The sequence below is a fragment of the Miniopterus natalensis genome, chromosome 5, assembly GCF_054644295.1.
Source record: "Miniopterus natalensis isolate mMinNat1 chromosome 5, mMinNat1.hap1, whole genome shotgun sequence".
In the NCBI taxonomy this organism is placed as follows: domain Eukaryota; kingdom Metazoa; phylum Chordata; class Mammalia; order Chiroptera; family Miniopteridae; genus Miniopterus; species Miniopterus natalensis.
In genome coordinates this window covers 76,137,849-76,165,712 of record NC_142085.1, presented here as the reverse complement: position 1 = coordinate 76,165,712, position 27,864 = coordinate 76,137,849, and positions in this window count along the sequence as shown.

Genomic DNA, 27,864 nt, shown 5'->3' with positions numbered 1-27,864 from the left:
CTGCATTTGCATTTTCTTTAGTTATATAAGTTGTCCCTCTCTACTTATGTGACTCTCTGACTTCTCCTTTAACAGCCAAGAGTGTGGTGAGCAGTGTCCAGGAGTGTCTAAACCTACTTAGAACTGGACTTTCGATAAGTAGTGTCAAAGTTGTGAAGATTCTTCCCCAATAACTTCAGAAGACGCTCATCAGACTTCTCACATGACACTGAAAGAATCAGTGTGGTCACTCCAGTCAAGTAATTCAAATGTGTATTTAGCAATTAAATAAAAATGTTTAAACCTAAAAATCTTCAGACTTATATCCTCAGTCAGTCTGGCTTTATATGAATCTTCAGCAACTAAGTTGCTTCATATATAAAATATCCAAATTTTCCACATAGGACATGGGTGCAAAGATTTCAGTGCTAGAAAATTTTGAAAGCAATGACAGAATTTGGAATGAAATGTATAAAATTAATATCCAAATTAGAAATGCAGATATCAATTTATAGTATCAACTTCTCTTCATTACCTCCATTTTAGAAATTTAAAAACTATTTGGGGATATTGCGTTAACTTTCCTGTGCTTCAACTGATTCACTAAGATCTTGGGCAAGTTAGTTTCCTTCAGAATACCTCAGCTTATTTCCATTTGTGAAACAGGAATGGGAACAGCTCTAAATATCTGCCCATAGAGCTCTGAAGTTGCTTCAAATGAAGGAGTTATGTAACCAGGAAGGGTCTCTGTTTTTGTTTTTATTAAGTAATTCTAGAGAAGTACTTTCAATGAGCACCATTCAGTCTCCTATTAGACACTGGGAGGCACTGTCAGCAAGACTGGTGGTTGAATTTGTGGTACTGTGGCAAGTCTATCTCATTACCTGCAAGGTTATTAGCACATTACTTAGGGAATCTCATCAACTCTTTCAAAAGGAGTGATACACTGAATGGAAACTTAGTAACCCATGTATGTAGACTCTTTCAAGAAACTCAGAATAAGAAAAGCACTGGGTTGTGCTTGCGCTTGACCCTACATTCCTGCCTTTGATCTCAAGCTACTTGCTATGAGTCCTGACTGGGCTTTACCCCATAACTCAGGTCTTCTGACTCCTTCCCCAAAAATGTCTCAAAATGCCTAGATGTGTGAAGCCCCTTTACCTACCCAAACCCTCCCTTAATGCTGCCCTCAAGAGTTTACTTTCCCCTACCCAGAAACTTGACAATCCAACTATGCAAATTGTGGATCAAAAGTGTTTTCCTATTTGACTCATGAAGTCTTGATAAATACAGTTCAGTATATATTGTGCTCTCAGGCTATATGTATTTCCCACATATTAACAAATACTGGTTGAGCATCTACTGTATGTTAATGACATATTATCATAAAGCAAATTTCTCTCCCTACTAAGCATCCATGTAACATATTTTTCAGGGGAATTTATCTTATTCATTGAGTGTTGGGGCAGGCAGAATGCTAAAATGGCCACAATGACCCACACTCTTACATAACCCCTTCCCCTTGAGTGTGGGAAGGACCTGGGGATATGTTGGGATATCACTCCTGTACATAGGTCATATTACATGTCACAGATGACCTAATCTGAGTTCATCAGTGAGACCATAAAAGGGACTAGGCTCTTCCTGCTGAAATATTTGACACATGATAAAGATTTGACACAAGGGAAATTCTCTGATGCTAGCTGTGAAGATGAGAGAGGTACATGGCAAAGACCTGAGAGTGGTCTCTAGGAGCTGAGAATAGTCCCTAGCAGCCAGCAAAAAAGGGGGGACTTCAGGCCTACTACTGCTTAGAACTGAGTGAACTTGGAAGAGAACTCCGGGGTTCCATATAAAAACCCAGCTCAGCCACCTTGAGTGTGTAGCCCTGAGGAGAGAACACAGTTGACTCATATCCAGATTGCTGAATTACAGAACTGGGAACTGATAAATGGGTGTTGTTTTAAGCCACTACATTTGTAATTTTTTACACAGTAATAGAAAATTAGTATAAGTGCCACATCTACTGCTAGACTGTAAACTATCTGAAAACCAAGATTTTATACACTTCTGTATATCTCCTAGGTACCATTGGAAATAAATGGCCTAATTTGACCTTGCTGGGGCACAAAAACCATTTTTCCTCCCACCTTCTAACTTCTAGCTGGACTAATAATCAAATTAACATGAGACAAATGAACTAGAAAAAATATCCAAAATGTATTCTAGGTGTGCATGCAAGTATGCCATAAGAACATGAGAGCCCAGGCATTAGGCATTTGAGGTTTATGTGCCATTTTCTACAAAGGAGAAAGAGGCAGGGGTCTGGAATTTCAGAGGAAAAGCAGGCAATTTACAGGGAGATGAGAAAGAGCAAACATGAGGGGGAAAAAATTATTGCTGGGCCACTAAGAAACAATGGGACACACAAGCAGGCTCTGTGAGATTTCTCCGTCTGCCATATTTAGTTTATTATAATGCTAAGGGGATGCACATACTATCATACAACAAATCTGAATTTTGGGGGGCAGGTAAAGGTGGAAGGTCAACTGTTATTTCTGAGTCTCTTATTTCTTAATAACCACCTTAAAATCAATATCTCAAAAGGCATCTTTCAGAGTAGCAAAATTTTTGCCACCTTTAACCTTTCCCATGAGAATCACTTCCTATGATTTTTAACTGGCTTATATATGGAACTCTTAAAAGTTCTACTAGTATAGACTCATTACTTTCAAGCCTAGGTTCTGGTCTCACCGAGACATGGGTCAATGTTTTCAAGAATCAAAGAAAAGGTCATTAGTGCTTCCAAAAACAGAGGTAAGAGGCAAGGAACTAAAAGATTTTTTGAAACTTTTATTTCTTCCCTATTATTGTTCTATTTGTTCCTCCTGCCAGTTGAGACATTATATAGGAGAAACATCTAACAGAGATTTTGAAGACTCAGGCGTGAATTGGACATAAGAGTTAGCCAAGTGGAAGTTAGGAGCAAAGAGGAAGAAGAACATTTCGAAGGAAGGGATGTTTTCTGAAATATCTAGAGAAAGAAAAGAACAAGCCTGTTCAAGAACTTCTAGTATTTCAGTATGACTCATTCTAGTATAGAAGGGGAGGGGACAAATTCTGGGCATCAGAAATAAACAGGAACCAGAAGGCTTTGGCTTTTCCTCTGATTCTAAGACCACTTTTCAGTGTGAAGGACCCAGGAGGCAAACTGCCATCCAAAGTCCAATGAGGTGTCTACTCTGGTACAGTTACTGATCCTCTGTGTACCTAATGCTTAGAAAGGCTACAACTGAAAACATGAGTTTGGAGTAAGGAAAGGTTTATTGATTGAGAAGCTGCCAACAGAGAAAACGGGAGACATAATCTTCAAATCCATTTTAAGAAAGTACAGAGTTCAGGCTTATTTTATATCAAGGGAGTGGGAAATGGGAGAGGCTGTTTTTATAAGAACTCAAACCCAAGCAGAACTCCTCTAATGATCAGCATGTCTAAAGCAGGAGCGATTAGCCTGAAGGCCATGGGAACAATGCAGGCCCAAATAAGATGGAGTCCGAGAGTCAGAGTATTTCACTATGTTACAGTACCAGATAAGAGCTAATGAGCCATAGTTCCTCATGGGTGTGTGGTCAGTGTGGGAGCTTTCTTGGGCTTTTGATGGCTTCAGGAAAATATCTTACTTGAGTCCAAAGACCATTTATCAAAACCCCAACAGAACTACTCTCAAGTGAAGCCCGACCTTGAGTGCCTTCTAATCTTGAAAATTGAAAGGAAATAAATGGATGTGGATTCCCAAGATATGCCAGAAGTGCAAGAGCAGTAATGGGTTTGAAGATTCCCCCAACCTTAGAAGAATAAGAACATGGTATGAACACAGAAAGCCTTTGTGTGTGTGTGTCCACTGAATTACCCATTGGATGCATTTATCAGGAGGCAGTCTGTATGAGGCAGGGTAGTAAGAAGCTAGGAAAATTCTTTGGCAAATGGAATGGGGAAACGGAGACAGATAGCTGAATCAAACTGCCTCATTCAGCACCCTGACTCACCTGCCCCCTTCTCCCTTGCATGACCACTCCCTTAAGCATTAAGCACTCAGGACAATGAGGTTCTGACCAGCATCAAATAATCTTAGGAACAAAGTCTTAGATCAGTTGGCCACAGAAACAGAGTTTTGATCCAACTATAGATAACATCTAGGCCTCAACTGTGTTTCAGCTTCAGGCCAGAAAAGCAGCAAAACCATATGAGGCAATAACATGGGTGGCATCAGGACCAGAAGCAATGACCAATGACCACCTATTCTAGCATCAGCCAACCAATAAAGGCCATGACCCTGACCCTATATGCTCATTTTAATGAATCAGCATATTAAAGAACACACCTGGAAAGCTGATGAATAGTCTATTGATATCCTCCCCTGAGATCTCACCTAAAATTCCTGCTTTTAGAAAACAGGCAAAACCCATTAAGGCAAAGGACCCAGTGTGCAGTCTCTCTCTAGAGCACACTCACACCTTCTTTCTTCAGGTGTATATCTTTGCTTTCTTTCTCCTAAGCTCTAAGGGTCCCCACAAGACTTGCAACCAGTGGAGCAGTGGGCAGCAGCAACAGCTCGTCCTGGGCTAACCCCCTGAACCTGTCTCCAAGAGCCTTTCTTTTGTCTCTATAACTTGTTTCCTGAGTCCATGCAGCCCAGCTGACTCACTTCTTCTGCTTCTCTGACGTTTTTTCTAAAAGGCCAAGCAAGGCAGCTGTCTGAGCAGCTGGCTCAATTCTTCTCTTCGAGTGTACTCTTGCTCTGCAAGCTAAATAAGCTTACTCTTGCACTAGAGTCCTTGGCTCTGAATTCTTTCTTTGCCGAACTCAAGAACTGAGAGCCCACAACGCTGGTAACATCTAGATGCAAAAGAAATTAAAATATACTCACAACTCCCTTATAAATTCTTCTAAATTAGCCTACTATAGATTTTTCTAGCTGTATATAATGGTTTTAGCATTTCCATTTTTCTTAAGGGAAATCTACAATTTCACTGAAGAATGATTCTTATGTCTATGTTTACTGGAAGAGATAGTGATCTTTCTTACAAGTTGGTATTTTCAAGGGCAATTAAACTGCTCTTATCCTTCACAGAAAGAAGCTATTTCTGTGGTTTTGATTTCTAAATAAAGTGCAGCTCCTTGCTATTGCTAAAGTGAAGTAGGGCTGGGAAGGTTGGAGTTAAGGTAAGTCAGTCACAGAAAAGGCAGGGGTGGAAGAAAAGAGGCTTTCTCTCCAGAGAGGTCTTTGACATGGAAATGTGCCCCTAAAGATAAAGGGGAGGGGAGGAACCCTGCTGGTGCAGTTGAGGAAGATGAGACCAAACAACAAATGCCATATACCTCCCTAAAACAAACAGTTAAGAATGAAAGAATTCACTGTTGTGCTCTTCACAAGCTCCTCAAAGGACAGAGAAGGTGACAAGGCACTTGCTCTGCACTACGTTCTTCAGAAAAGAGATTTGAAGCTACACTCTCAAATGACAGCATCTCATACACAATTAGCACAGTGTAAAGTTTAGGTAAGTTGGATTTCTTACTTTTCACATTCAGATTGTGAATAAAGGGGGCCCTGAGAGAGGAAAAATAGACTTCTGTTATTTTATCAATGGTTAATCACTGAAATTCTAGAAAGAGTTTCCCACACTTCGTTCCACTTCACTTAGGATTTTCTGGCTTTGACCAGCTTCTTGTCACTGTTGTTTAAATTATACTGTGGCCTGCTGTTTCTCTCCTTCTTCAGAAGGGGCCCAAATAATGTCAGTTGATGAGCAAACACAGGAACCAGCCAGAAGTTTCCTCACTTTCTCTTGTGTAAGTGTAACTGTTACTTTTGTTGTCGGTTTAAAAGTCAGCTTTCCAAAGAAAAAGTTATCACAACAAGTACACAGGCTGTCAGTTATAGAAAGGCAAGCAAGGGAAAAGCCTGGAAGCTGACCTAACCCTGTGACATTATTGATTGAAAGTGGTTAGGATAGAACATGACACATACACTACTAAGGACAGATTGTTCCAGCACATGCACCCCCACTACCACTCACCACTTTACTGAAATGATGGGCAGCCTGGTGGGGACTGGGATATTTCTCCAAATGTTAGGAGTTCAGCCCATTTTTCTCTTCCTGCTAATAGGATGCTGGCGAGAAGTAGGGGGGGAGGGGCGGTTTGTGCAGGAAGCTGATTGGCACATGAAAGTATAGGGAGAGGGAAACTCTCCTTTTCTAGGTTGTTCAGTCACCCACACTCCAAAATCCTTGCTAGGAGGGGAGATGACTGCTACTCCATGCTTTCTGTGCAAAAAAAAAAAAAATTTTTTTTAAATGAAGAGACCACTGTAGAAAGCAAAAAGGAAATGGGGACTACATTGTTTCCCAGATATCTTCACATTTGCATAAACCAGCTTCTAAAGGATATCTGTGGAGGCTCCAGCACTTACTTATGGAATTTTGGGTTAGTGTCTTTCTTATTTTGAAAACTGAAAATGACATTTGTGATAGAAAATAGAGATAAACATACTCACATTTTTATATATATAGCAAACCCCGCACTCCCTCCCCAGCTAAACCAGTGGCCATGGTCAAAGTTGGCTAAGTCTCCGGATGCACATGTTGATGTGTACGGTTAATTTGGTCAGGCTCGCTAGTACAGATCATGCTGTCCACAGTGTTTATTACGGGTGTTTGCACTTAGCACTTCATGAACAAATTTTCCTGCCTGTAAGTAGTCCTCAGTGTTTATTTTGAAAGGGGGCCACTCGTGAGTTAATCTCTTTCTGAAGCCAGATCCCCCCTTAGCAGAGTTGAGAAGACAGCCTCAGAGGCATGTCTGAAATCCAAGGATTACTTTGCCTGTTCCATGGACTCACCTGAGTCAAAAGCATATTTAGAGTGAGCACTGAGGCAGGTAGATCTCTGCTCCTTCAACCTCAACCTCTGTCCAAAGTGGGAAAGGAGAAAGCCGGGCATCTGTTGCTGAATAGAGGCTCCTGAACAGGAAGGTGCCCAGAGAACAAGCTGAAGAGACATGAGCGAGAAGAACACCCCTCATTCCTGTTCTTCCCCTACAGGTACTTGGGCTATTTTGCCATCCCACTAACACCTATCTATGGTTTCTTCCTTAGGTCATGGATTATTATTAAAGCCCAAAGTAGATCAAGATAAACATTTTGCAGTTAGATGTTGACTGCAGATGCCTCTGTTATCGTGACCTTCACATTTTCAGTGTGGTCTGCACCATAGATAAGTCCACATGAGACTGCACAGGAAACAGTAAAGGGGAATTGCTTATCTCCCACCCCCCCACCACCCCCATTTTCCTTGGTCCAGAGCAAAGAGAGCTGCCTCTTTGTTTTCTCTTGTCAGGCTCATTTTCCCTTATGCCTTTTTCCCACGGTCCCAGGGGAGGGGACCTACAGCAACATGCAGGGCAACTGAAGGTGGCCTCTCCAGCCCCTCTCCCTGCTTCTAGGCAACGTCTCCCGGGAAGGAGCTCCCTCGGCTCCACAGCAATGACTGTGGTATCGGAGGAGAACAGAACAAGGAAAGAAAACAATGCAGAGATTGGGAGATTATCCTTCTACACTTTAATTAATGCAGCTTTCTCTCCCACGAAAGAGTTAGGAAACCTACCTGGTTAAATCTACAGAGAAACTTAGGATCTTTAGCTTCTCAGAGGTTAGGTGCAATGTAAGAAAAAATAAATTAAAAAATAGATTTATTATAGATAGACAGATAGATATGACAAAACATTGATTACAACTAACTCTGACCACATAGCTCAAGGGGCTCTATTACATTTTCAAGCTCCTTTTTAAAACTAATATATGTCAGGGGCAACTTTGGATACTATCTCAAAGTCTAAGACATATTCTAGAAGAAATCAGTTGTAATAAATAAATAAAACATAATAAGTACTATAGCAACAGCTTGATTTCTTCCTTTGCTTACTAAATGGCAAAATTATGTTTAATAGGGAAACAGCTGAAAATAACTCCAATATAAACAAGGACATTATTGTACAGTGCAATCACTTTCAAATCCACTCCTTACCGTCTCTTCTTACTACCGCCTTACCAATAACACATAACATTATTGAGTGCTTACTATTTGCTAGACAAAGATCTAAGGTCTTTACACATATTAACTCATTTAATCTCCACAGTCCTATGAAATAACTACTATTCTCATCCTTGATTTTCAGAGGAGGAAACTGAAGCACAGAGAAAGTGAGAGCTTCCCCCAAGGTCACGGCCTCTAAGTCCAGGACTCTAAGTCAGATCCTGTAACTGCCTGTGTGCCTCACTGCACCTCTTGCTAAGAACTGGCTCTTATTCTTTCTCCTCTCCCTGATTGGTCTCCCTGCTCCACTCTCTCTAGTCCATCATTACACAGCTACCAATGGAATTATCCATATGCAAAATTATATCAGGTCATCATGCCTCTTCAAAGCCCAGCAAGGATTTCCCTTCTGCCTCCAGAACAAAGTCCAGCCTCCTTAGTATGGATCCCAACATGTTTCATATTCTCACCTGAAAGTCCTTTCAATTTCACTTTCCGTATGCCCTCTACATTTTCTTATCTCTGTGCTTTTCCATTACATTTCCTTCCTCAATTTTTGTCACTATTTCGAATCCAGATGAAATTCCAGCTTCTCCATGAAGCCTCCCTCTATTACATAGCAGGAAATATCTTCTCACTCCCCTAGACTCCCACTGTACATTATTCCTCTTTATAATCTTTGTTTTCATTATTTTTTTTTGCCACCTTCAGTATAGCTTTTTATGTGCTTTCTGGATTATAGCTCCTAAAAATTAAAGACCATGGTTTGTGCAGTTTTAAACTCAACCATTCCTTACAGTGACTTGTGCATCGTAGGTGTTCAACAGATGTTTGTTGAATTGAAATTGTTAGCCTCTGTGTTGGGTAAGAATATCTTATGCTTGCCACTTGTGGTACACAGAGAGTTGAAGAAGTTTGCTATGGCCATGTAGGAAGGAAAATTCCCTAAGGTAGGGGACACCATGACTCCAAGTACCAGATCATTGAGTTATCACTGTGGTCTCATGTTTTTGCTGCATGAGTAAGGAGAAACTGCTCTGCTGTAAACAGGCACAGCTCCTCTTCACTATTCTTTTCAATGGTCCCATCTTGATTGGGCCTAACTGACCATTGCAGCAACATCTCCCTGTTCCATGCATTGCATTGTTTGCTGCAGAAAAAGCAGATTTGTTCAGGGCCTATTTCCTCTTCTCCATTTTGCCTGTCCAAAGTCCTCTTTGCTCCCATAATGGCACTTTCTGCAAGAGTGGCAAGTAGAATATTATTAGGAGGTGGATGGCACAGGTAATAAAGCATTGAAACAATTTTTTAAGAAGACAAAGAAAAAAAGAAGAGATGTAAAGTATTAAAAATTATTGAGCACAGAAATGAAGAAACAAAAGTTAAGAAGTGGTTAAAAAGCAAAAATTAAAAGGAATGATACAATACCTAAGGAAAGGAAAGAACCCTTTGTTTTTTCTTAAAATAGCGCTCTGGCCTTTGCTGAAACCTAGAGCACTCCACACACTCTACTTCCTAAACCTGGCTTTCTTAGATGTCGCCATAACAAAAATTTATACTCCTCTCCCAAAGAGGAATGCAAATATAAATGCTTGCCTTCCAACCAACAAACAACCTCAAGAAAATCCTCACCTGGCACTTAGATAAGTCCCTACTTTATGCCGCTTGTTCATGGGTCAACTTTGCATTGATATTGTACAGATTAATGGCAACACTCACTTCCACTGAGGTCATATACCTGATTTATTCTTTCTACCAGGGTAAGATATTCTTCTAATTTTGTCTCCTGTAAACCATCATAGAGAGTAGCTTCAAATATACAAATAAATTTTAGTTCAGTTGAATAGCACTGATAGTCATCATGGAAAAATATAGAAAATCTCAATTACAAATCTTCACATTACACAATCCCCCTAGCACAGTTCAAAACATCAATGGTTCTTTCTAGCAATTATTTTTTATCACTTCACTTTTAGCCCCAGGACTCTCTGGATCTTTGTTTCAGATCTTGCAAACCAGTACATTCCAGTTCCACAACCCAGACCAAGAGTGAGGCATTTCCTTAAGCTAAGTCTTTACCATTTGAATGCTTTTGTTTCACTTTTCTTTGTTGTTTTTTCTTATTTTGTTTTCTTGATCATCATAGAGTCCCTCTATAGCATCAATTTGGTTGACCTTTCCTAAGATCTATTCCTCAGAATCTGATTTTCTTTCTACTCTATCCTCCCACCCTTGATTCTAGATGCTTCCTAAAATCTGTTCTTTCACTGTGAATTAGTGATTCCTGGTTGAAATCTAACCAAGTGAAAGTCAATTAAAAAAATTAAAATCCAGTAACTAGAAATAAAAAATGTAAACAATTGCACAAACACAAGATGGGGGCATCACTTATAGCTACACAAGTAAGGAATATTTGGGTGCTTCTTTGGATGCACATTTACAGGCCACAATATAATGAGGCTGATAAAAAAAAAAAAAAAAAGAATGTGTTCTTATGCTACACTCATAGGAAAATTAAGAGATCACAACAGGGAAAGTTCTACTTTCTTCTGCATTTTTAAAAAGTTACCTGCAATATTGTCTTCTGATATAGGTAACAAATTTGAAGAGGTATAAAGATGAACTAGAGAATTTCCATAGCAAAGAGTAGTGAGTAAGAAATAACAGACAAGCTGTTCAGAACAAGATAGAATATCAGAAAGTAGATTTACCATCTTTCCTGAAAACAAAAAATATATATGACACAACAATTTTCCAAGACACTGAACATCAAGCAACAAAGGACGGTGATTTCTAAGACGTGGTTTTAAAAAAGGTGAGTTCTATGATTATATCAAGTTACTCTCTTGAAACAGACATCAAGTAATGGCACAGGATGAGGCAAGTCAGATGGAAGTTAGTGGACTCCTTGTGTTGAGGATACAGAGCTGAGAATCCAAGGAGACCAAGGTCGTTGGAGTTTGCAGAACAAGTACTAAGAGAAAAACATCTGGAAAACTTCAGATTACCTCCCTCATGTACTCGGTTAAGTATTGATTAAAGTATACATGTGAAGAAACTACTTGATGTTGGAAAAGGAACAATCTCAAAGGGTCAGAGCAAACAGTTCCCAGTGCTCATACTTGGCTGGGAATAGTGCCTGTTTCAATAAACCAGACTAGAAAAATCATGCAATTCATGGAGCATGGGTAAATTCAGAGGATCTTGACTCAGTAATAGAGAATAATTAGCCCGAGAGTAAATGCTATTCTGGTTCTGTCTAACAGATCTTGAAAGAAAGATCAAAATGATGCAACCTGTTTTCACATTACTCGGCTGCATCCCACAGAAAGCTCAAGAATATTTTTAGAAATATAAAAATATCCAGTACCCGGGAAGGTAAATTTCACAATGTATGGCTTTCAGTCAAAGATTACCAGACATGCAAAGAATGAAAATATGACAAAATAAGAGGGAAAGTCCACTGAAACAGACTCAGGGCTGATGCAGGTACCATAATTAGCAGACAGGGATGTTAAAAGAGTCATTATAAATGCATTCAATATGTTTTTAAAAATTATGTAGAGTCATAATCAGACTTTAAAAGATGAGAACTATAATGTCTTGGATAAAAGTACAATGAATAAGATTTGCAAACTTATAGAAATAACAATAGAAACTTTCCAAAGTGAAACACAGAGAGAAAAAAGAATTTAAAAAACAAAAAGGATATCAATAAACTCTGGGACAATTATAAGTGCTCTAGTTTACATGTGATTGAAATTCCCAAAACAGTAGGCAAAAAAAGTATTTGAAGACATAAAGGCAAAAATATTTCAACTTGGGGGAAAAAAAATTCACTGATCCAAGAAGCTCAGCAAACCCCAAGCAAAAGAAACACGATGAAAATTACACCAAAGCACATAATACTCAATTTTTTTAAAACCAATGGTAAAAAGAAATCTTAGAACCAGCTAGGGGGAAAAAGTATACTCCATACATCTAGAGCAAAGGTAATGTTGAGAGATTTCTCATCAGAAACAATGTAAGCAATAAAATAGTAGAGCAACATCTTTGAATTACTGAAAGAAACACAGTTCACGTTGCATTCTATGCTTAGCAAAAAAATACCTTTAAAAAACAATAGTGAAAGAAACACTTTTCAGACATACAAAAACTGAAAAAAACTCATTACCAGCAGACCCACATTATGAAAAAACGCTAAAGGAGGTCCTTTAGGCAGAAAGAAAAGGATACTAGATGGAAAATGGATCTACACAAAAGAATAAAGAACAGCAAAAATGGCAACTACATGGGTAAATAGACATAATGTTTTTCTTATTAGTTAAATTTCTTTAAATGACAATTTACGTTTAAACAAAAATAAATACAATATACTATGAGATTAAAAGTACATATAAGACTAATAAGTATAACAATAGCATAGAGGTAGTGGGGAGAGAAATAAAAGTATATTATTTTAAGATCCTTATATACTTTATGAAATAGTATAAAATCACTTAAAGGTATATTGTGATAAGTTAAATTGTGTACCATAAACCATTAAGCAAACATTTACAATTAATAAGCCAACAAAGAAGATAGAATAAATCAAAAAAATTACTCAATTACAACAAAAGAGCAAAAAAAGAGGATAAGAAAAGCAAAGAACAGATGACAACATAAAAATCAAATAACAAGGTAGTCTTAAACCCAATCATATCAATAATTATATTAACTATAAATGGCCTAAACACCCCAAATTAAAAGGCAGAGGTTGTGAGATTGTATGAAAAAACCCAACAACCTAATCATATGCTACCTACAAGAAACACCCTTTAAATATAAAGGCAAAATTAAGTTATAAATAATGGGATAGAAAAGTTATACTATGGTAACACTAATCAAAAAGAAAACTGAAGTGGCTATATTAATAGCACAGTGGATATCAAATAAAAAAATATATCTAGGAATAAAAATGATTACTTCATAATGGTATAGGGATCACTACATCTAGAGTATATAACAATGTTAAATACATATGCATCTAATAACAGAGCTTCAAAATATATGAAACAAAATCTAATAGAACTGCCCTGGCCAGTATGACTCAGTAGATAGAGTGTCAGCCTGCCTACTGAAGGGTCTTGGGTTTGATTTCCAGTCAAGGGCATATACCTGGGTTGCAGGTTTTATCCCCTCATGTGGGAAGGAGGCAACCAATTAATGTATTTCTCACATCAATGTTTCTCTCTCTCTCCCTCTCTCCTTCTCTCTCTCTCCCTCCCTCTAAAAACAGAAAAAGTAAAAAATTTATAGCACTCAATGCCTATATTAGAAAATAAGGTTTAAAGTCAATTAACTCAGCTTCAAGCATGAGAAACCAAACAGCGCTTGACAGACTATGGCCTTTGGGCCAAATCAAGACCACTGCCTGTTTTTGTACAATAAAGTTTTATCAGAACACAGCCATGCTCATTCCTGTACATTCTAAGGAGCATACATGATACATTGGCAGAACTGAGTAGTTTGACAAAGACTGTAAGGCTCACAAAGCATAAAATATTTTCATTTGGTCATTTGCATTAAAATTTTGCTTACTGCTAAACTAGAAAAAGAAGAGCTAATTAAACTCAAGTTAGACAGAAGAAATAAATAATAAAGATCTCAGAAGAATTCAGTGAAATTTAGCAAATATAAAACAAATAGAAAAAACATGGTTCTTGAAAAAATCTATAGAAGTGATTAACCATTAGCCAGACTGACCAGAAAAAAGAAAGAAGACACAAATTACCAATACGAGAAATTACAGAAGTTACATCACTATAGATTCTAGAGATAATAAAAAATAAGAAAATATTATAAACTTTGCGCTAATAAATTCAACAACAGATTAAATTGAAAGACATAAATGGCCCAAGTTAGTAATCTGAATAACACTATATTTATTAAAGAAAATCAATTTGTAACTAAAATTCTTCTCACAAAGAAAATTTCATGCCCACATGGCTTCCCTGGAGAATTCTTCTAAAATTTAAGGAAAAACTAATAACAATCCTACACAAACTCTTCCAATTAAATTGAAGAGAAGAGATTTTTCTCATCTCAATCCTTGAGGCTAGCATTAACCTGAAACCAAAAGCAGACAAAGGCATAAAGATCAGAAAACTTGATCCTAATATCCTTCATGAGCAAAAATGCAAAAATTATTTTTCTTTTCTTCTTTTTTTCTAATCCTCACCCAAGGATATCTTTTCCATTGCTTTTCAGAGAGAGTGGAAGGGAAAAAGAAGAGAGAGAGAGAAACATCCATGTGAGGGAGACACATCAATCGATTGCCTCCCACATGTGCCCCAACCGGGGCAGGGGATCAAGCCTGCAACTGAGGTATGTGCCCTTGGCCAGAATCAAACCCGGGAGCCTTCAGTCCGCCGGCCAGTGCTCTAACCTATAAGCCAAACCGACTAGGGCACGAAAATTCTTTAATAAATTTTTAGCAAATCAAATATAACAATATATAAAAAGAATAATACATCATGAAAGAGTGGGGTTTATCCCAGGAAAGCAATGTTGATGATCAATTTTGGTTTAACATTAGAAAACCAATGAACTGAATTGATCATTTTAACACACTGGAAAAAATATAATCATCTCAACAGAAACAGAAAAAAACAAAAAACATTTGACAAAATCCAGTGTACATTTCTGATAAAACTCAGCAAACTAGAAATAAAAGGGAACTTTCTCAGCTTGATAAAAAGGATCTATGAAAACCTACAGCTATATCACACTTAATGATGAATGACTGAATATTTTTCCCTTAAGATCAGGAAAATAAAGAGGTGTCTGAACTAATCATATCTATTTAACTTTGTACTGAAAGACAATCTTGTAGCTAGTACAATTAGGATTAAAAAAGAAATATGAGGCACCAGATTGGAAAGAAAGAAGTAAGTTGTCTTTTTATTGTGCAAAAAATTCCCATGGGACTTACAAAAGGCAACTAGGCCTAATAGTGAGTTTATCAAGGTTGCAGAATACAATTTTAAAAATCAATTTTGTCTTGATATACTGGCAAAAAACTATTAAATATTAAAATTTTAAAAATACCATTCAAAGTAATTTAAAAATACAAACTTCTTAAGAATAATTTGACAATAGACATGCAAGACTGATAAGTGAATATCTACAAAACATTACTAAAGGAAATTGAAGAAGACCTAAGTAAATGAATAGATAGCAATCCTCCATTAAGATGTCAGTTCTCCCCTAATTGATCTACAGACTAAATGCAATTCCAATATAAATTCCAGCAGGCTGTTTTTGTAAATATTGATAAGCTGATTCCAAAATTCATGTGAAAATGTAAAGGACCTATAGTAGTCAAGACAACTTGGAATATGCACAATAAAGTTGGAAAACTAATTCTACCTGATTTTGAGACTTATTACAAGGCTATAGTAATCAAGATGATATGATAGCTTGATGATATGTTAAATATGCAAAAATAGACAAATAAATCAGTGAAATAAAATAGAGAATTAAGAAATACAGCTGTAAATATATGAATAATTTTTAATCAAGTTTCAAAAGCAATTCGGTAGCAAAAGGTGTTCTTTTAACAAACAGTGCTGGAATAATTGAATATCCATATACACAAATGCTCATCTTATCTAAAGATATATACAAAAATTAATTCAAAATTGATTCCAGATAAAAATATAAAACTTAAAAGTACAAAACTTTTAGAAGAAATCATAGCAGGATTTCTTTGTGAACTTCAGTTAGGCAAAGATTTTATAAAAACAATATCAAAAGCATAATCCATAAAATAAATAATTGATAGCTTGGATTTCATTAAAATTTAAAATTGCTTTCAAAAGACCCTGTTAAGAGAATAAAAAGACAATCCATAGACTGAGAGAAAATATTATCAAATCATGTGCCTGATAAAGGAACTGAATCCAGAGAAGGAAAAGAACTCTCAAGGCAAATAACTCAATTTAGAAAGATAGGCAAAAGATTAAAACAGACGTTCACCAAAGGTATACAAAATGCCAAATAAACCCATGAAAAGATACTCAACACTATTAGTCATTACAGAAATGCAAATTCAAACCACAATGAAATGCCACTAAACATCTATTATAATGACCAAAGACTGATCCAACCAAGAGTCAGTGAGGATATAGAAAAAGTGGGACTCACACACTGCTGGTAAGATTTTAAAATGGTGCAACCATTTTGGGGAAAAACTCACCAATTTGGTTTTTTGAGTTAAATATACATCTATATGATCTAATCATTCCAATTTTAGTTATTTACCCATGACAAATTATATCTTCTGTCTGTACATGAATGCTCATAGCAGCTTTATTTGTAATATCCAAAAACTGGTAAAAGCCCAAATGTACACCAACAGGCAAATAAATAAACATATTGAGGTGTTATCCATACAATGGAGCATTATGCAGCAATACAAAGGTATATACAACATAGATAGAGCCCAGGATGATTATTCTGAAAGAAGCCAGAGTCTCCCCTCGAAAAAAATAATAGTATACTGTATGATTCTACCTATATGAAACTCTACAAAGAACCAAACTAATCTACAGTGATAGAAAGCAGATCAGTTGTCCTGGGGGCTGGGGAAGGATAGAAGGAAGGGAAAGGTATTAACAAGGGTCACAGGAAACTCCTGAGGGTGATGGGTATGTCCACTATCTTGGTCGTGGTGATGATTTGCGGTTATACACATATGTCAAAACTAATCCAATTGTACACTTTAAGTATGTTTAGTTTATTATGTGTTGATTATACCTCAATCAACTGTTCTTTAAAAGGAAAAAAAGGAATAACTGATAGAGTTACAAATGTTTATCTAAGAAAAAAGAAAAGTTAAGGGGAATAGGATTGGCATCTTTAAATACTTGAAAGGCTGCCTCTGGGCCAGATGGCTCCAGAACTTAACAGGAAGAAAGACTTGGGTTCTATAAGCATATACATAACACTGCTCAACCCATGTTCTAATCTGTATGGTCCAGCGTTAAACTGGTACAGGAATCAAGAGACATAGCCGGCTAACAAAAACTAACATAAGAATAGTTCAGTTTTTCCTTTGCCTTTCCTACATGCTAGGAAGTGTGTAAACTCTAGTGATGTTCTTAAAAGTCCCTTTTTCCCTCCCACATTTTTCCCATACTACTTTGGTTTTGTGTTACATTTCCCAGAAATGTCTTCCCCTAGTCCATCTGCTTTTCTTCTTCCCCTTACTCTTCCTGATTCTGCAACACAAACGTCTAAACAAATAGTCTGGTAACAGCAGATCTGCCCATGGAGTTCGAAGAAGGGGAAGGGGGAATGGAATGGGCGACAGTGAAACCTTCGTGACTGATCAAGGGGTGAGGGAAGCCCTGGAGCAATCATGCAGTGAAAGGATGAACAGTGACGTGCTGGGTGACGAGCATGGGCTCCCGAGCTAGAATTTTGGGGTCCTATGTCCTGTTCATTATTTATTGTCTATGTGACATTGGTAGTTTACCTAGCCTCTCTGAGCTTCATTTGCTGCATCTGTAAAATGAACTTCCTAAGATGACTCTGAGCATTACATGATTTAATACATGTAAGACATTTAGAATAATACCTGGCACTCTGTAAGTACTAGCTATTCATATTGTATGTTAATAATTTTGACTCGCCTCACGCAAAGGTACTTTGGGAGGATCAGAGTTTACCCAAAATGGGATGGGCAGCCTCAAGAAGCAGCGAGCTTCCTGTCTCTAGAAGTTATCGAGCCAATGCCAGGTGAGTACTCCACAGGGAAACTGCACATCAGATTAATTAATTTGATATTGACTAGACCAGGAACCACTGAAGTTCCTTTCATATATGAGAATCTATATTTCCACACATCTTTTTCTGTGTGTTTTTTTTCCTGCTTTCCCAATTCATCCACCCTAGATGAGAACAGCTTGAATTCGTCGTCAATCCTAGACATTTTTTTAGCTTGAAGGTGTTTCATAAAAGCCTTCTTTCAGATGACAAAACTGATAATTCATAAAAGAGGGAAATAAAAATATGAAAAATGTTAACCTCAGAGGAAATCAAATGTTTGATAATATGAAGAATGCCCTGCCTTGTGTATACACAAGTGTTTAAATCACTTAGAATTTTATACAAATGTTTTCTGCCAACTGACACTCACACAAAACAAATCTTTCTGAAAAACAGATGAAGCCAGAAAACTAATGTGAAGTTAATATCTTCCAAATAGAGAATTAACAGGTATTTAACTATAAAATTCATTTCCTTGTTTTCTTTTTTTCCTACTTCTTTTGCATTCAGAAAAATTATATGTAAACAAAGAATTTTTTACCCTGTGTTCAAAGGAAAACCATTTTCTAATCAAAGTATAATTAATAATATTTATCAGAGTTTGTCCCGACACCCAACATTTCTTCTAGCCCCAGAATAGGGGATATTCTTCCTTCAGTAAAAGTGAACCACCACTTCCTCTGAGAACTTGCCCCACCTTTCTTGTACCTGTAATCTCTCTCTATTCTGACTTTCCTCCCTCAACCTGCAAATAGTCCTGTGTTCTTCACATTCACTAAAATCCCTCCTTTGACCATGGATCCATCTCCACCTACCAAAACATCTTCTACACCATTGCATATCTGTCCTCTCCACTACCTGTTTCCTCTGCCCTTCGACTCTTTAACCCTTACTCCTGTTTTTAGAATCTTTTTTTTTAAATCTTCACCAGAGGGTATTTTTTTCCATTGCTTTTCAGAGAGAGTGGAAGGAAGGAAGAAAGAGAAAGAGTAACACTGCTGTGAAAGAGACACATCAACTGGTTTCCCCCTCCCCTCAGCACAAGGCCCAACCAGGGCCAGGGACTGAGCCTGCAACTGAGCTATGTGCCCTTGGCCAGAACCAAACCAGGGACCTTTCAGACCATGGGCCAACACTCTAACCACTGAGCCAAACCGGCCAGGGCTAGAATCATTTTAGATGTTATTTCCTAAATATGACACTAGCCACCACCACCACCCCACCAAGAGTGGTAGATGACCCTCAAGGGATCCCATAATATCCCAAAATTCTCTACTGGAATTATCACTTTATTCAATAGCTTTGAGAGTAGACCTACTAAGCTTGGCCCATAGCAGATAAAGAGATATACATTGCCTCTTTAAGGAATGAATGAATGCCCCAATTTTAGACAAAATGCATATGAGAAGAAACTGATGTGGTTATATAACCTTGATATGTACCCTTGATCATTGGCGTTTTACAATTTATCAGATTGATATGGTAAGTAGTCAGTAATTTCTTAGGCTGTGAATTCTATCTCTGTATGCAACAATGTGTAAAATCCAATGCGGAAATACTAGTTAATTTCTTGATGCCTTTCATTCAGTAACACATTTTTCCTTTAAGCCATTTGTTCTAATCTCTCTGTGATATACATAAGCTCTCTGGGCCTTTTCCTCCACATTCATACACCAACATAATGCATGGACATCCCCAGACTGTCAGTTGCTGGCACAGATCGAGCAGATTGTGGTAATAAAGACTTTCAGACCCAATTTCATAGAATTTGAGACATAGGTCAATCTGGAGAAATAACATAAGCTTATTTATCCAACAACACATAGTTTGGCATTTTTTTTCTCTTTCCTTTTTTTTTAATTAGGGGGCTTTGAAAGTTTAAATTTTTTTGGTTATATGCCTTTTTTTTTTCAATCCTCACCTGAGGATATTTTTATTGATTTTTAGAGACAGAGGAAGGGAGGGAGAGAGAGGCAGAGAGAGAAACATCAATCAGTTGCTTCTAGTACACACCTCAAACCTGGGTATGTGCCCTGACTGGGAATCAAACCCCAGACCCTTCGGTGCACGGGACGACACCCAACCGACTGAACCATCTGGCCAGGGCTATATACATCATTTTTAAAACTCTCCTTCATTGAAGCTTATTGGGGATAGAACTATATTAAGAGCTTCGCTTATATTTTCTCATTGAATCTTTACAATCCTATCAAGCTTACCTTATAACTATAAATGTTACCCCCATTTTACAGTTGATAAAACTGAGGTATAGAGCAATTAGGAAAGTTAGTCTAATCCACAAACCTAGCAAGGTCTTGAGTCAGCAAAGGCTGTTTCCCTGGCTCGAGCTCTTAACCAAAACTCCACACTATCTCATGACAAATCCAGGAATAGATACTCAGAGGAACAACTGACTACAGAGGCTCCAGTGTGAAGTTAAAAAGGGACTGTAGCCTGGGAATATATGTCCTTATTATTAATAGAGTGTGTACGTTTTTCTAAATGTAGAATGACATGGGGAAAGGAAGAAATAAATTAAAGGTTTCAAAAATAATGCTTTGATCTAAAGAGGCTCCTCTAAGCAAGTAGTAAACTTCTGGGCCATTAGTCATGGATTTAGATTTTCTTTTAAGCTATTGATAGCAAGTCAACTGGCACTTTACAGATTTAGTTAATCATTGTTCTCTTGGTGAGCAAATTTTTCAATCTGTTTTTAAAACAGTCAGTAATAGGGAACCAAAACATATTAAGCCAACTTGGATGAGAAAGGAGAGTACTAAAAACATTTTAACTGACATCATTGCTTACCTTGTGGAGACCCTCCTAACAGGCTAGGAAAAATGACTCCATGAGGAAGGATTTCTGTTCTCAGAAAACATTCCACAAACCTTTATGATTAAGAAGAAAATGCAAAGAGACTTTTCCTACCAACGAAGTCATTCTACATGCACATGAGTTGCATATCTAAAATAATAAATAAAAATAAGATCGTTTAAATATAAATAAACGAGGGGGGGTTGGAGTTTTTCTTTCCCTACTTCATGAACCTCTCTCCACCTTCTCTCGGATTTAATCCTCATGAACTGCACTAGATCGGAGACGGCAGGGGCTGCAGCTGGCTGGATACCAGTGTGTCTCATTGTTTGGTTATACTGGATATGTCTTTGGAATGAGCTTAATCTGAAAGACCTTTAAACAGAAATTCCCTTAGACTTCCACACAGCAGAGCTTTAGTTTTTTGTTTGTTTGGGGTTGGGTTTGTTTGGAGGTGGTTGTGTGTGTGTGTGTGTGTGTGTGTGTGTGTGTGTGTGTGTGTGTGTGGTATGAGGCGTGGTAGAATGGAGAGAAAATCTTGATACTGATTTATTTTTAATGTAATCACACACATTATTTTCTCTTCATTTCCCCTACACACACACACACACACACAAGCACACACACACACACACACACACACACATACCCTCCTCCCCTCACAGAACTTCTGCTGTTTGGAAGTCTAAGAGAATTGAGAAAAGGGAGAGGGAGACATTTAATTTTTATTCCTTACATTTCTGTCTTGTTTGCTTTTCTTAAAACCGTGTTCATGTGATATCGTCAGTTAAAATAACTTTTTTTTGAACCCTGAACTAAATTAAAAGGCAAAAAGACATCACACACACAAAGAGAGAGAGAGAGAGAGAGAGAGAGGAAGAGAGAGAGAAAGAGAGCTGTGAAACGAAAAAGGGAAGTACAAGCAAAATATCCCAAGATGGCAATGCCCTTTGTACTATTCCTGGCCCAAGGGGAAGTTTCTCCTGAGTTTTAGGTTGTTTTCTCTAGCTAAGGGCTAGGGTGAGGGATAAGAGAGGCAGATTTGCATCTGTAGCTGATTGGCAGTTTCTGTGAGAAATTATCCACTCCAATAAGTTTTGTTATTTTGGCAATTTCTTTCTCAGAATGGAGGGTGCCCTTTTCTTGCAGGTGGGGGATGGTGTGGGGAATGGGATGTTGTTTCTAGTGACTGCTGGGAGAGGGAAGGGGGGCAGCTGTCTGACTAAGAGACTGAAAAGGTTCTGGGAAAATGGAATGTTGTTGTTTCTCCCTTTTTGAAACCACTCTTCTGTTTGATCATGTTTATGCTTTAAATTTTCACACTGTGGTCAAACCAGGCAAGGTATAATTTCACATGTCACCCATTCACACTGGACAACTACACTTGTCCTGTGTGCACACTCGCACATAATTTTTACAGACCTTTAAGATGAGTTATCTGGGAGGGGAATCACATTTTAATAACCAAAACATGACGGCCAAATATTTTAAATGAAGCCTCTTTTTTTGCTTTTCCTATAGAGTTGTGTTTTTTTTAATCTTTTCAACAGAGGTAACGTATAAATCTAAGTGCTGTCCTTCTCAAGTATAATTTAGAGTTACACTGAAGAAGAAAGCGATAGAAAGATAAAGTTAAAATACGTATTTCAGGTCAAGCATTCTACTGTGCACTAAAAAGCAAGGCTTAAGTTTACTGGAAAGAAATATTCCAGCAATTACCAAAAGATTCCACAGCTGTTAAACTAGAGAAACTATTTTTCTTTCTTACTACTCATCATCTTTCACAATTACCTCATAACTAATCAGAGCTTTTATAAAAACGTTAGTAGCCAAAGAACCACTTTGATTGCTTTCATTCGCTGGCACACTATTTGCAGGCTTGTTTATTGTCACTAATAACCTTTTTTTTTCTTTAAATTTGTTCTCTCTTGAGATCTGCTTTAACAACAACAATAAAATATGCTCTAAAATATAAACATAGTATGCAGACAGAGCGTCAATTTTCTGAAGCATTTTTTTACGGCATGTAACAAAAATGTACTCAGAGAAAGGGAAAGAGTGAACTTGTTGATCTGGGTGACTGCTGTATCTAGGAGAGGTGGGACCTCCTGTTATTCGAGAAAGCCCTGCTCGGAAGAGCTATTCTAAGAACACATCAGTGTGACTTATAGACATTCATGATAGATAAATGGCTAAGCCTAAATTAAACTGGGGTCCAGGAATGCACTCAAGAAAAATTTGACCAGGTCTTTATGCTGGGTTTTGTTACTGTAATCATGTATCAGACTTAAATACTGCTCTTAAAATACATATAGTCCAACAAGGACTTTAAAGAATAGTAGTCTTTGCTACTAGATCTTAGGCCCTTGTATCAGTCAGCTATTAGGAAAACAATGCTGCATAACAACAACAAATAAAAACCATAACATTTTAGTGGCTTACAAAAATGAGCAATTTTTAATGCTCATATATCTGTAAATTGGGCTCAGCTCATAAAGGCCAGGCTCAGTTGGATTGGGTCTAGGTCAGCCAACCCCTTCATGTACCAGTGGCCATCTAAGGCATGTTCTTTTCAAAGCAAAAGGAAGGAGCACAAACCCAAAGCTCAACTACATACTTCAAGCACCTGCTCCTGACACACCTGCTGACACATCATTGGCCAATATAAATCACATGGCCAAGATAAGCACCAATGGGACAGGGAAGTATATTCCTCCCATAAAAAAGAAAAAAAGAAAGACAGAAAGGAAGGAAGATAGAGAGAGAGGGAGGGAAGGGAGGAGGGAAGGAAAGAGACATGTTGACAAAAAATCCAATTGCCCAAAACTCTCTTCTTCTTTCATACTATTTTTTCTTTCCCTAGGAGATCTCATCAAACCCAGAGATTTCCTTTCAATCTATGCATGGATAATTCACCAACTTATATCCTTAGGTCAGAATTCTTAGCTGTAGAGTTTTATGACCAAGGAACCACTTGGTAACCATACTTAGATATTTCAAACACTTCAAACATAATATGTCTTAAATAAAACTCATGATAACCTTATTGATACACCAAAATTGGTATCTCCATATCACTGAATGCCACAATATCCATCTACGCAAACCAGAAAACTATAATATTCCCTCTTCCTTCAATTGCCAAGTCCGATTGATCTCTAAGTCTCATTTTACCTTCTAAATGTATATTAAACCTTTCGCTTCTCTTATCAACACCAGCATCCTATTCCACCACCCTACCAGTAATTCACACCTGGATCATTCTAATATCTTTTAAACAATACTGGTCTTATTTAAATTGCTTTCCATTTAAAGTAATATTTTTGAAAAGCAAATCTGACCATGTCACTGCTCCTGCTTAACATTCTTTAATGGTTTCCTTGTTTTAAAAGATGTCCCAAATTTTTTGACACAACTTTTTCAAAAGGTGGAGCCCAATTCTCTTCCCTTTGAATGTTCATAGAAATTAATAACTTATTTTTAACAAATAGACTGTGATGGGACTGCTATGTGACTTCTGAGGCTATGTGTTTTAAAGGATCTCTCTCATCTCTTGCTCTTGGAGAAGATGACTGCCATGCTATGTGGATAATCAAGTAGCCCTGTAGAGACGTTGACATGAAGAGGAGCTGAGACATCCTACTAACAACCAGTACCAATTTGTCAGCTACATAGGTGAGCCACTTTGGAAGTAGGCCCTCAGTTCCAGTCAAGACTCCAGATGATAGATGATAGCAGAGTTTTGGCCAAGATCTTGACTACAACCTTATGAGAGACCTCAAGTCAGAACCACCCAGCTAAGCCCTTCCTGGATTCTTGATGCACAGGAACTGTGAAATACTAAATGTTTACAATTTTTTAAGCCACTAGGTTTGTGGCAAATTGTTACACGATAGGTAAGTTTCCATTGCTCTTAAAACAAAGAACAAAATACTTCATATGCTTATAAGAGCCTCTACCCAGCTTTCCAGCCCCATCTCATAAGATATCCCACCACTCTGCCACCCGAACATTCAGGCCTTCTTTCAGTTCTTTGAACACACCATGCTCTTTTCTACCACAGGGCTTCTGTTCACATTCCTTTTTTTCCCACCAAACATATTTCTTTCTCTATTCACTGATCTGTGTTCTATATTTCCACTAATTCTCAGCAACCTTGTCACTTTCCTGGGTGCATTTTTCTACACATCACTGATGTGGTCCAACTCCTCTATTATAACCTCTTTCTCTATCATATATTTCCCCCATCCCATATACATACTTATCATGTGATAATTTTATTTCTATCTCTTCCCCACTACACTTCATGAGAGTTCAGTTTGCTCACTGTTGTAGCACTAGTACCTATAATATAACTGGCACAGAGCTGGGTAATCAAAGAAAATAGTTGAATGACTAGATGAGTGAACACAGATGTGCTCAGGAACAGCAATAGTTAGTACAAGCCAAAAATTGGCAGGTTCAGAGTGACCAGAGCTGGAAGGCTGTGCAAATAAGTTAGCGATAGGCTGCCAAATTTGCCTTTTATCTCCACAATTTCTGCTGCCTCTGTCTTTCTACTTCTCTTTTAGAAGTCGGGCCTTTCCCTTTCTCCTTACTTCACCTTAAAGGTTTCCAAAACTCTTATCTCTACTTCCCTGTCAACAAAGGGTCAAATAAAATAATTCACACTAAGGTGCTTATTGTCAGCAGTAAATCCCATTGTGCTGGAGGGTACTGGAGGGAAGCCGAGGAAGAGGAAATGAGCTGGCCAGTGGGGCAAACTCCAAGACAGAAGGGAGGCCCAATTCCCTTCCCTTTGAATGTTCATAGGAATATTCATAGGAAGAGCTGGTAACACTAGAGTCAATTAATCGTGGCTAAGGGAGGAGTGAGAACAGAGGGCAGCTGGGATAGTTCATGCCTAGCAGCACTCCTAATCCAAAGGAATTTGATCTAAGAAGGGGACACAGCTTCCAAGCTATAGGATGAAATCCAAAGCACCATGGCAGAACTGACACTGTGTGGGAAAGCCTGTCTGACATGAATGAGTAAAGGAATAGGGGACAAGGTCAAGAACTGAGGGAAGAGGCCTACAGGAAAAGGTAGGAAAGAAAAGCCATCAAATCACAAGTTTTAGTAGACACCAGGCACTGAGGGATACAGGCCTTTCCATCTATGGCATCGTAATCCATAGACTCACCATTTCCAGGGCCATTCTCTCTCCCTCAGAAGGCACAGGAGGCTGTCTGCAGCACCGTATGGCCAGGGGCATCTCTGGCGGTCGGGTCCAAATGTCTTCACTTGGCTCCTGGGGCAACAAGAGATGGTAAGCTTTCACTGTGTGTAGGTGGACTGAAGCTCATAGGTATATATACTTAGATGACTAAGAAGGTTTAGTTTGTTGGTGGTTGTTTTTTTAACTTGAAAATATTTTAAAGTTAAATAAATAGACACTGGTTATGGACTTCTAAACAAAGGAACCAAGAAGAGCATTGCAGCATGCATTAGGAACACCTGTGGGCTCAGAAATACTTGCTCATACTTCCCAGGAAAAAGCTACCTTCCTTGGGCAGCTCTGAGTGCCACCATGTCCCAAGCCACTGAGCGCTCCCTGGCAAGTGGGAGTCAAGGTGACTATGGCCACTATCAAACAACATTCAGTGAAATTCTGAGACAGATGGCAAGTAGATTAAAGAGTCACATTTTTGAGGATTCACAATAAATTCATTCTCTACCTTTAATTTAGTACATTTTCTTTGGTTAGCAGAAATATCAGTAGGATCTCATGACAAAAAGAAGTGGACTAATGTGCCACTGATCTAGGATTTTTAATTTTCAGTCTTAATGACAGCAAAAGATCAACAAATGGTCCCCTCAATTAATAGTTATTGGACGGGTTGTGCAAAGATAATAATGAGAAAGTCTAAATTATTAGTTGGTTTTACAACACTTTGTTTGGTTGTATGTACGGACACAACCCTTTAAATCTATAACATAAAGAGAATATTGCCTTGTTCAGCATATCCTTTAATGTTCATGTCACCTAGGCTTACGATTCCAGGATAAAGAATTCCTACTACAGCCACCACTACTCTTGGCCTAATGGATAAGTTACTCAGTTACATCCTTTAACATGTTCTATTGAACTAAAAAACCTTCAGAAGAAGTGCCACACTACCACCAGGTTTGCCTTTAGAACTTCCCTTTGCCTCTCTACTAAAGACCTTTAAAGAAATGTGATCCAACCATACCTTTTTCATTATTACTGTTGGGAAATTAGGAGGGCAGGTCTGCTTGTCACAGTTTACATGGCTGATGGCAACCAGAATTATCAAAAATAAAATTATAAACTCAAATTTATTTTTATCATTTGTTCCTGAAATGATTTAAAAAGCCAACTTTCTAACCTTGCGAGAATGTAATCTTAAGGATGTCTTTGGCAGGCTTTTGAAACAAGTCATTGTCAACCACAATGAAACAACCCAATTCACAATCTATTTGAAATCTGTCACACATAAGATGTAATTAAGTGTAAGAGTTTTTCAAAATATTTGCTTCTAAGTAAATTAGATCAGACTTAGATTATTCATACAATAACGTCACTCTCATTCATTTGCATCCTCATACATTTCCTTGAAAGGTGAGAAAAACATGTAGATACAGCTAGTGGTGGACAACCCACCAATCAACAGTTGCCAAATATTCTCCACTTTCTTCATTCTCTCCAGGAAAGCTCCCTGTGATAGTGCATCCATCATGTACATCTCAAGAGAAAAAGATAAGGGGCTCTCGAGCACCAGTTCTTTTATGACTGTTAAAGAACAGTGTATCTTTAGCTCAGCTCCCAGGGTATCCTGAACTAGCTCTGTACTACAGAGCTTACTTCCCATCTGCTCTCTCTGCCTGTCCATTACAGTGGTTATTTTACTCATGTCTGTTTCCTCACTAGGACTCCTAGCCTTGAGACTACAGATGTGCCTTTTTATCTTTGTGTCCAAAGTTCAGCACAGTGCCTGACACATAATAAGAAGTCAATGCTTATTGGGTGAATGGATGGACAGACAGATGGATTGATGGCTTGATGGATGTTACGTAGAATAAATACAGAGGATAATGTCCACCTAAACCACAAACACTGCCTTCTTTTATTGAACTTTGAAAGTTCTGACAATGTTTTGAGAAC